Source organism: Saimiri boliviensis, chromosome 1 (genome assembly GCF_048565385.1).
Source record: "Saimiri boliviensis isolate mSaiBol1 chromosome 1, mSaiBol1.pri, whole genome shotgun sequence".
Lineage (NCBI taxonomy): Eukaryota > Metazoa > Chordata > Mammalia > Primates > Cebidae > Saimiri > Saimiri boliviensis.
The window spans coordinates 42,426,551-42,435,843 of record NC_133449.1 but is presented as its reverse complement, the minus strand read 5'-3'; the positions used below and the strand labels follow the sequence as shown (position 1 = coordinate 42,435,843).

The 9,293-nt window shown below is 43.1% G+C and overlaps 1 pseudogene; it reads left to right on the top strand.

Moving 5' to 3' along the window:
- The first annotated feature begins 5,869 nt into the window (after positions 1 to 5,869).
- On the top strand, positions 5,870 to 7,072 carry LOC101033146 (alpha-ketoglutarate-dependent dioxygenase FTO pseudogene; annotated as a pseudogene).
- The last annotated feature ends 2,221 nt before the right edge of the window (positions 7,073 to 9,293 follow it).

The following is a 9,293-nucleotide window of genomic DNA, read 5'->3' as shown; positions in this document are numbered from 1 at the left end:
AACATTTTTATTGTGGTAAATTACACATAACATAAAACTGACCATTTTTAAATTGTACAATTCAGTGGCATTTAGCACATTCACAATGTTATGCAACCATCGCCACTATTCTATTGTTTTTTTTTTTTTAAGACAGAGTCTCACTCTGTCTCCCAGGCTGGAGTGCAGTGGTGCAATCTCAGCCCACTGCAACCTCTGCTTCCCAGGTTCAAGTGAATCTCCTGTCTCAGCCTCCCAAGTAGCTGGGATTATAGACACATGCCACCACGCCCAGCTAATTTTTGTGTTGTTTTGGTTTGGGTTGGGTTTTTTGTTTGTTTGTTTGTTTGTTTGTTTTTAGTATAGACAGGGTTTCACCATGTTGGCCAGACTGGTCTCAAACTCCTGACCTCAAGTGATCCGCTAGGTTCAGCCTCCTGAAGTGCTAGGATTATAGGTGTGAGCCACCGAGCCTGGCTATTTTTTTTTTATTATTATTGTGGTAAAATATATAGAACATAAAATTTACCATTTTAACCCTTCTTAAGAGTGTGATTCAGTAGCATTAAATACATTTTCATTGTTGTACAACCATCTCCACTATTCATCTCCTCAACTTTTTTCTCACCTCAACTGAAACCCCAGACCCATTAAACATAGTTCGCCATTCTTCCTCTCCTGCGCCCAATAACCACTATTTTACCTTCTATCTTGACAAATTTGACTATTCTAAGTATTCGTAAAAGTGGAATCATGCAATATTTGTTCTTTTGTGTGTGGTTTATTTCACTTAACATGATATTTTTAAGGTTTATGTATGTTGTACCATCTATCAAAACTTCATTTCTTTTTTTTTTTTTTGAGACAGAGTTTTGCTGTTGTTACCCAGGCTGGAGTGCAATGGCGCGATCTCGGCTCACCGCAACCTCCGCCTCCTGGGTTCAGGCAATTCTCCTGCCTCAGCCTCCTCAGTAGCTGGGATTACAGGCACGCACCACCATGCCCAGCTAATTTTTTGTATTTTTAATAGAGACGGGGTTTCACCATGTTGACCAGGATGGTCTCGATCTCTCGACCTCGTGATCCACCCGCCTCGGCCTCCCAAAGTGCTGGGATTACAGGCTTGAGCCACCGTGCCCGGCCAAAACTTCATTTCTTCGTAAGGCTGAATACTATTTCATTCTATGCTATATGGCATCTGATTTCTACATTCATCTGTCAGTGGATGTCGGGTTGTTTCCATCTTTTAGTTATTGTGAATAGTGTTGCTACTAACATTGGTGTACAAATATCTGTTTGAGTCCCTGCTTTCAGTTCTCTTAGGTATATATCTGAAAGTGGAATTGCTGGAAGACACACTTAATTCTATGTTCAGGTTTTTCAGATAAGCCACCCTACTGTTTTCATAACAGCTGTACCATTTTTATATTCTCAGTAACAATGCACCAGGGTTCCACATCTTCATCAACACCTGCCATTTCGTGTTTTGGTTTGTTGTTGTTGCCATTGTTTTTATAAAAGCCATCCTAATGAAATGAAGCTCTATCTCACTGCAGCTTTGATTTGCGCTTCCCTACTGATTAGTGACGTGAGCATCTTTTTATGGGTTTATCAGCCATGTATATAGCTCCTGTGGAGAAATGTCTATCAAGTCCTTTGTCTATTTTTAAAATTGTGTTCCTTGTTTTTTTGTTGTTGCGTTTGGGGAGTTGTTTTATATTCTAGATATAAACCCTTATCAGATACATGGTTTGCAAATATTTTCTCCCATTTTGTAGCTTGCCTTTTCACTCTCTTGATGGTGTCCTTGGATGCACAAAAGTTTTTAATTTTGATACTGGTCCTATGTTTGGTGGTTTGATTTTGAGACAGGGTCTATCTCTGTTGCCCAGACTGTCATGCAATGAGGTGATCATAGCTCACGGCAACCTCAAACTCCTGGGCTCATGCAATCCTCCTGCCTCAGCCGCTCCAGTTGATGGGACTACAGGCATGCCATAGCCACCACTGTCAGCTAACTTTTTGTTTTGAGACAGGGTTTCACCATGTTGACCATGACGGTCTCGATCTCCTGACCTTGTGATCCGCCCACCTCAGCCTTCCAAAGTGCTGGGATTACAGGTGTGAGCCACCGCCCCCAGCCTGATTTTTTTTTTTTTTTTTTTTTTTTTTAATTAGAGATGAGGTCTTTCGACGTTTCCCAGGCTTGTCATGAACTACTGGCCTCAAGGGATCTTCCCACCTCAGCCTCCCAAAATGCTGGGATTACAGACATGAGCCACAGAACTTGGCCCCTATGTTTGATTTTATAAGAAACTATGGAACTCTTTTTTTTTCCAAATTAGTTGTGCCACTTGATACTCCCACCAGTAATGTTGGGAGTTCTAATTGTTTTACATCCTCACAACGTTCAGTGTTGTCGGTCTTTAATTTTAGCCATTCTACTGGGTGTGTAATAGTATCTCATTGTATATTTAATTTGTATCTCTGACAACTAATGTTGTTGAGCAATTTTTTGTGTGAGCTTATTGGTCGTCATCTGTGTATCTTTATAAAATGGTTGTTCAAACCTTTTGCCCGTTATTTTGTTGATTTTTATTTGTCTTCCTTTTTGTTTTTAAATTTTGGTCTTTTTAAAATTAAGTTGCAGGAGTAGCTAAATGCCTTTGGGTCAGTCATTGATTTTCTGTTTCCTTATCTGTAGGTAGCAAGCATGAATTCCTCCATGACACCTGGGCAGTGAGAAATGCCAAGCTTGGTCACTGCTCACAGTACCCAGGACTCATAAGAACCCATGCATGCCTACTCCCATCCAAGGCATGCAGGATCCATGCCAGAAAGAACGAAGGAAATGCCAGGGGCTATGGGGCTGGGAGGAGGACCCTAACAGAGATTTGAAGGAGGTAGCATTTAATGGCCCCTGGCAAAAAGGAGAAAGAGGACGAGGGAGATGAAAAATGTCTTCATGGGAGAAAGGAGGGAGGGAAGACAGGGAGGGAGGGCTGGCCCAACTGGCCCTGGAGCAGGGGAAAATGGAAATGTAGCAGATATATAAGCTAAACTGAAATCTCAGCACAGAGCTGGCCTATGAATTTCTTCCAGAGGGATCTTGTGCCTGCAGGGTAAAAGGGAAACAAACTTCCAGCTCTGTTTGCAGAGAGCCCTGAGGACCTGACACTGACCACAGCCAGCTGAGGGGCCTCCTCCTCCGCTGCCCTATTCTGCCCTGCCCTGCCCAGCAGGGTCTTAGCTGTGGTAGCTGGCTCCATCCCAGGGCCAACAGCCAATTTTGATTACATTAAGGAGGCAGTGTATTGGGAAACCAATAGGTTAGGTTCTAAGATCAGGATAAAACTGATCCTGATCCTCCCAGAAGTGCGAATCACAACCATAAACAAATGTATTGTAATAGAGAATTAAGCTTATGAAGATATATCAGTCAGGGGACAGAAACTATACCAATTATTTAACAGAGAGAATGTAATATGGAGAATTGTTAACTAGGTTTACGGTTATTAACTAGATAACTGAAAAGTCAAAAAAAACAAACCTACCCTATCACATAAGTTAGCAACTGCAAGAAGCAGCTACCCACTCGGGCTGAGAGAACAAAGGGAGTCATTTAATCACTAAAGCTTAGGGGTTGGAGGAAGGGCCTGCTGCATAATTGAAACTCAGACTTCCGAGGAAGGGCTCCAGCATCTGCACTGGCGTCTCTGATTCGGTCACTTTAAAGCTAATTCTGCAGGTACTGGGAACACTGCAAGGTAGATTTAATAACTGCTAAGGGAGTCAGGGCTCAACGGTTCATACCTGTAATCCCAACACTTTGAGAGGCCAACGTGGGAAAACGGCTTGAGCCTAGGACTTTGAGACCAGCTTGGGCAGCATATTGAGGCCCTATCTCTACAAAAAATTTAAAAATGAGTCCAGTGTGGTAGTGTGCACCTGTAGTCCCAGCTGCTTGGGAGGCTGAGGCAGGAGGATCGCTTGAGCTCAGGAGTTCAAGGTTGCAGTGAGCTGTCATTGCACCACTGCACTCCAGCCTGGAGCAGCAAAGTGAGACAGCTCCAGAGTAAGACTCCTATCCCTAGAACTACTACTACTACTACTACTACTACTACTAATAATAATAGTGCCTAGCTTGTGAAGCCTGGTCCAAAGGGAAATTGATGGGTATTCAACTCTTTGCCTCAGTGGGTGTGAATAAGGAAACTTCCAGCCTCGTTCCTTGGCCACTCAAGTACCTGAACGTGGGAGGGATGGAAAGAAGCAGGCTCCATGAGGGCGCTGCTGAGTCACAGGCTCACTCTCCTCTGTGTATCCAGTTGTGCGAGCCTTTAGTCTTTCTCTTCATTATACCATTGTTTAACTAAGGTCTCTGTTACTTTGCAGCCGTGAGCATCTTGATAGATTAGAAAAGCAAAAAAAGAGACTAAGAAAAGAAACAAGGAAAAGGGATGTGTGGTAGATGAAATAATCCTGCTGGTTCTTTCCAAAAATTTCCTGTCCTAATCCCCAGATTCTGTGAGCATATCACTTTACAGAACAAAAGGGATGTTGAGATGTGATTAAGTAGGTTGCTGAAGAGATTACCCTGGATTATCTGGGTGGGCTCAATGTAATCACAAGGATTCCTGTAAGGGAAAGAGGGTAGCTGGAGAGTTACAGAGGAAATGTGACAACAAAAACAGGGGATGAAATGATGTGTTGTTTTTTTTGTTTGTTTGTTTTTGTTTTTGAGACGGAGTTTCGCTCTTGTTACCCAGGCTGGAGTGCAATGGCGCGATCTCGGCTCACCGCAACCTCCGCCTCCTGGGTTCAGGCAATTCTCCTGCCTCAGCCTCCTGAGTAGCTGGTATTACAGGCACGCGCCACCATGCCCAGCTAATGTTTTGTATTTTTAGTAGAGAAGGGGTTTCACCAAGTTGACCAGGATGGTCTCGATCTCTTGACCTCGTGATCTGCCCGCCTCGGCCTCCCAAAGGGCTGGGATTACAGTCGTGAGCCACCGCGCCCAGCTGAAATGATGTGTTTTAATGGAGAAGAAAGGCACCTTGTGAGCCAAGGAAAGCAGGTGGCTTTTAGAAGGTGGAAAACACAAGAGAACAGATTTTCTTCTAGAGTTCTCAGAAATAATGCAGCTCTGACAATACCTTGATTTAGCTCCTAAGATCCATTCAGACCTCTGACCTTCAGAACTATAAGACAATACGTTTGTGTTGTTTTAAGCCACTAAGTTTCTGATTTTTTAAACTTAATTTATTTTATTGTAGAGACAGGGTCTGGCTATATTGTCCAGGCTGGTCTCAAACCCCAGGCGTCAAGCCATCCTTCCTCTTTGGCCTCCCGAAGTGCTGGAATTATAAGTGCGAGCCACTGTGCTGGGCCTGTGGTGATTTATTATAGCAGCTATAGGAAGCTAACACAGCATGGTAATTAGAAAACCCAAAAGAAGATGTCAGGAATTAAGGACAAATGAAGCAATAATTAAATAGATACAAAAGGGTTGAATCCAATGACTACTAAACACATAATAACATAGAGACTGGATTTCTCAAACTCCAGCTAGGTTCTCTTCATGAAAGGTGTATCTAAAACAAAACGACACAGGAAAAACATACACCTGTTGTCTCAGTTATCTACTGCAGTGTAACAAACCACCCTCAAAACTTAATGACTTAGGGCCAGGTGCAGTGGCTCATGCCTATAATTCCAGTTACTCGGGAGGCTGAAGCAGTAGAATTACTTGAACCTGGGAGGCAGAGGTTGCAGTGAGCCAAGATCATGCCACTGCACTTCAGCCTGGGTGACAGAGCAAGATTCTGTCTCAAAACAAACAAATAAAAAACAAACCTTAATGACTTAGGCAGGTGGCTTTAGTGGCAGCATGAAGCACACCCCAACTGCTGAGGAACAAGAGTGCAAAGCTAAGAAATTAAGGCTTTTTGAAGAGTTTAAAGACACTTGGCTTCCTTATCTGACCCACAAAGATAATGAATTATATCAGCAGTGGAAGCTGAAATATCCTAAACTAATTCTCCAAGAAGCTGGCAGTGTTTCCAAGGAGCTCCATAATGAGGCTCAAGAAGCTTTTCTCACACTACACAAGCATGGCTGCTTATTTCAGGACCTGGTTAGGATCCAAGGCAAAGATATGCTCACTCTGATATCTCCCATCCTCACTGGTAATCCAGGCTGCGCCTGCAAGTACCTGAACACTAGGTTCTTTATGGTACTCTGGCCAGTGAAAGGGTTAATATAAAATACACCCAGGGTCAGGTGCAGTGGCTCACACCTGTAATCCCAGCACTTTGGGAGGCTGAGGTGGGCAGATTACTTGAGGCCAGGAGCTCCAGACCAGCCTGGCCAACAGGGTGAAACCCCGTCTCCACTAAAAAAAAAATACAAAAATTAGCATGGTGGGATGTGCCTGCAGTCCCAGCTACTTGGGAGGCTGAGGCGGGAGGATCGCTTGAACCCAGGAGGCGGAGGCTGCAGTGAGCCAAGATAGCACCACTGCACTCCAGCCTGGTTGACAGAGTAAGACTCTGTCTCAAAAAATAAAATAAAATAAAGCAAGGCTGAAATAGCTGCTGCTTGTCAGAACTTCCTCAAGCTTAATGACTACCTGCAGATAGAAATAATCCAGGCTTTGGAAGAACTCGCTGCCAAAGAGAAGCCTAATGAGGATGCTGTGCCAGTGTGTTTGGCTGCAGATTTCCCCGGTGCCGACATAGGGTCATCCTATGATGAACAAGATGAAGCGGACATAAAGAGCAGAGCAGCATACAACGTAAGTTTGCTAAATTTCATGGATCCTCCTAAAATGCCACACCTGAAAGAGAAACCTTATTTTGGCATGGGGAAAATGGCAGTGAGCTGGCATCATGCTGAGAATCTGGTGGACAGGTCCCGAAGAGGCAAGTGAGGACAACTCCCACCTGGAAGGCAGAGATCCTGATACTTGGCATGTTGGTGTTAAGATTTCATGGGCATAGAGGTACCTGGTTTGGCAATACCCCTTCACCAAGGAGACTGCTATTTCATGCTTGGTAATCTTTGGAGAATCAAAATTATATTGCTACTCTAGCATCTAAATTTAGATTATTGGGTATATATTTTGAGTATGTCTTATGAACTAAACTTTTGGAGTATTTTATATTACTGGTGAAACTTCTTTACGAGAATGTGTAACTAGGTTTTTCTTTTTTGAGATACTGCTAAATTTTAAAAAGTTGCGTTTCTTTTTATTCTAAGTAGTTGTGGAGTTCCTCAAATACACTAACCAATTCTCAGAATTCTTCATGAAAGCTATCAAATCACCCAAGTCAATTTATTAGTATCACTTCAAAAAATACTTCCCTGTCTATATACGTTTTTCGTAGTGGGAGAGTTTGTCTAGTTTCGAATTTAGTTTCTTCTCAGGAACAGCTGACCTGACTGACAACGAACACTTTCTCTCAACTTGTCATTTAGTTTTTTGGGAAGCCATATCTCAGCTGTGGTTAGGCTAACTTAAGCTGTAGAATTTGTAGGGCTTTGTTTATTTCTTCTTTGCTGTTAAGTTTTTCTTTTGTTTTTGGGCTTTCTACTTGTTTTCCCATACGCAGTGTGCAAACAGTATCCTTTTTTACTCAAAGCTTCTTGGGGTTTTTTCTTTACTTGGCTCTAGTTCCTGATTCTTTGGGGTTTACTTCATTCCAATCTACCTGGAGAAATCTGCTCATATGTTAGTTTTGGAGCCTGGAAGAACCAGAGCTGATGCCCAGTGTTTATAATGAGTGAATTCCCAATTCGATATTTGTAGAGAGTCCACTGTGTTCCAGGTACTGTGTAAGGTTCCAGCGGAGATATTGGAGGTGGATAAATCTTGGTCTTTGCCTTTGCAGAGTTCAGAGTACAGAATAGCTCTTTAGGCCATTCTCTCATTAAGCATTTTGCAAATTTTAGCTCACTGCATATCAGCTTCAAGGTTTTGGTCATATCCATGCAATATTTATATAATTATTTGCATACTATTTCTGCCTAAACTAACTTTTTTAATCTTAAAAAAAATTGAATGGCTTAGAGTAACAAACAAGACAGCTGGGCAAGTCTCCGCCTGTCTCCCCTGGGGTCACTCGTGCATAGTCATCTCAGATGGTCTTACACAGCTGGTGCAGGCTGTTGGCCAGCCTCACCCTCTACATGGTCTCTCACCCTCCAGGACACTAACTGAGGCTTCTGTACGTGGTGGCAGCAGCATTCCAGGTGATGAGATCAGCAGCTGGCAGACCTGGTGAGGACTACACTCAGATGTCCCATAGCATCAGTTCTGCTGCCTTCTGTATTCACAAACTACAGTGCCAACCATGATTCAACCAATGAGGAAATGGACTTCCCTTTTTTTTTTTTTTTTTTTTTTTGAGATGGAGTCTTGCTCTGTCACCCAGGCTGGAGCGCAGTGGTGCAATCTCAGCTCACTGCAACCTCCACCTTCCAGATTCAAGTGGTTCTCCTGCCTCAGCCTCCTCAGTAGCTAGGATTACTGGTATGCACAACCACACCTGGCTAATTTTTGTATTTTTAATACAGACAGGGTTTCACCATGTTGGATGGGCTGGTCTCTAACTCCTGACCTTGTGATCCGCCCACCTCAGCCTCCCAAAGTGCTAGGATTACAGGCGTGAGCCATTGCACCCGGTCAACTTCCCCTTTTAATGGAAGAGTGGCAAAGTCACATGGCAATGGGGTATGGATTCGGGAAGGGAAGGGGTTATTGTGTCATCTTTTTTATCAGCTTACCATATCTGGAAAATACTAACACAAAGTGGATGTAGCAATATTAATATCAAAGTTGAAGTCAACTTGAAAAGAAACTAAGAGGAAATATTTCTTAGAGATAAAAGAAACACTACAACAAGAAGATAAATTAGTTGTGAGCATGTTTTCATCTAACAACATACATTCAGAATATGTAAAGCAAAAGTTGTTAAACAATAAGGAGAGGCTGGGCACAGTGGCTTACCACTGTAATCCCAGCACTTTATGATTACAGGGAGGCTATTGCTTGAGCCCAGGAGTTCGAGACTAGCCTGGGCAACATGGTGAAACCCCATCTCTGAAAAAAAAAAAAAAAAATACGAAAAGTAGCCTGACATGGTGGTGCGAGCCTGTAGTCCCTGCCTCAGAGAGGACTGAAGTAGGAGGATCATGTGAGCCCAGAGAGGTTGAGACTGAGATCGTACCGCTGCACTCCGGCCTAGGCACAGAGTGAGACCCAGTCTCAAAAAAAAAAAAAGGAGAAAGTGACCAAAAAAATCAGTGTTAGA